This window comes from Colias croceus, chromosome 7, assembly GCF_905220415.1.
Source record: "Colias croceus chromosome 7, ilColCroc2.1".
Taxonomy (NCBI): Eukaryota; Metazoa; Arthropoda; class Insecta; order Lepidoptera; family Pieridae; genus Colias; species Colias croceus.
Window position 1 is genome coordinate 11,191,258 of NC_059543.1, and position 1,786 is coordinate 11,193,043.

The 1,786-nt window shown below is 33.3% G+C and overlaps 2 non-coding genes across 2 annotated transcripts; one reads left to right on the forward strand and one right to left on the reverse strand.

Annotated features, from left to right (window-relative positions):
- The first annotated feature begins 233 nt into the window (after positions 1-233).
- On the forward strand, positions 234-352 carry LOC123693481. The gene has a single exon (XR_006751691.1). It is a non-coding gene; the product is annotated as a 5S ribosomal RNA (ribosomal RNA).
- A 706-nt stretch (positions 353-1,058) lies between these two features.
- Positions 1,059-1,177, reverse strand: LOC123693482. Its single transcript, XR_006751692.1, has one exon. It is a non-coding gene; the product is annotated as a 5S ribosomal RNA (ribosomal RNA).
- Positions 1,178-1,786: the final 609 nt, after the last annotated feature.

The following is a 1,786-nucleotide window of genomic DNA, read 5'->3' on the forward strand; positions in this document are numbered from 1 at the left end:
TTAGGTCGGTAATTGGTTGTTTTACCTCATTGGAATAACAGTTGTATTTGATATCGAGTTGAACAGAATATATAGCGCAAACTTTTTACTTACCATTCAAACTTATTTTAATTACGATTTACTCTTTTATTTTCCAGGGTCTTTGTAAATACTTTTTGCAATACATTTTCTAAAGAAAAGTTTATATTTCTGACTATTCATGCAAACTGACCAACACATTCAGACAAATAATCGCCAACGTCCATACCACGTTGAATACACCGGTTCTCGTCCGATCACCGAAGTTAAGCAACGTCGGGCGCGGTCAGTACTTGGATGGGTGACCGCCTGGGAACACCGCGTGATGTTGGCTTTTTGCTCTTTTATAATTTTACAGAATATGCGATCCAGCGGATGTTTCCATTATTAATGTACTTAATCAGATGTTTTTCAAAGCACATAGTTTCAAGTGCGAACTATGAGCTTTGATCTTATAAGTGTTATACTATTCTGTGATTCAATTAAGAGATTGAAATAAAACAGTCTCTCTCTCAAATACAGTATAGATTTTGTAGAGCCCAGTGTTTTGCTCTCCCTGAATGCCAAAATTATTTTTGTATAAATAGGTTTGTATTTCAAAAAGGATAGTTAATGAAAATAAAATGTATGTATAATTGTAAACGTACAAATAAAATTTTTAAAATCAAATGAGTATTATTTATTATTTGTCACATTTCGTAAAAAATTTGGGTGAGTGAAAATAGGTATTTTCGTTTTATCGTTGACATATCAAAAAGTTCCATACACAAACATACATCATTATAATATTTTATATACCTGGGTACATTGGCACGCTCGTTAGCAAGCGATATTTTAAAGTTATCACCATAAATTATTTATCTTTGCATTGGCGTCAGTTATTCTCAACGCGGCACTAAGTAATATTTATATGTTGTTTATAAGCATTGCGAAAGTTAGTCGGGCAAGAACTGAGATCGATAATATTTATTAAAAAATAATTTAATAGGATTATACGGGATATTTATAAATATGAAGAAAAAAAAACGGAATTGTAAAAAAGCCAACATCACGCGGTGTTCCCAGGCGGTCACCCATCCAAGTACTGACCGCGCCCGACGTTGCTTAACTTCGGTGATCGGACGAGAACCGGTGTATTCAACGTGGTATGGACGTTGGCGATATGGATAGCAAAATAAACAATTATTATCTGCCACATGAATAAATAGATGAGTAATATTATACAATACTAGCGGTCCGCCCCGGCTTCGCCCGTGGTACATATTCACGTTTTCTCTACATAAGAACCATCCTCGAACTTCAAGCAATATTATAAAAAAAGAATTAACGAAATCGGTTAAGCCGTTCTCAAGTTATGCGCTTACCAACACATTTTGATTTTTGAGATTCATTTTTATATTATAAGATTACATTAATTTATTATAGTTTAAATATTTTTTGTTTGAAATGATCTTAAAGTAAAGTAACCATAACACGAACCACATTGCAACAAAAAGGATTCCAACAAGTGAAAATAACCACTACTTTATATTAAACCTAAGAATTTAATACCAATAGTAATGAGCCTAGTTTCTCAATAAAAATTCGGCAGTCCATTACTGTCAGGGCGGTGCTGTCATTATAATCAGCCGTATCTTGCTGTCAAACGAATAGCAAGTGAACACTGCCTGACTATTGACCATCTGATATTGCGTAGCGTCAGACAAAAAAGAAAACACAAAATATTATTACCTCTAGTATTTAGTTAATAAATATCAAAATGTTGAAT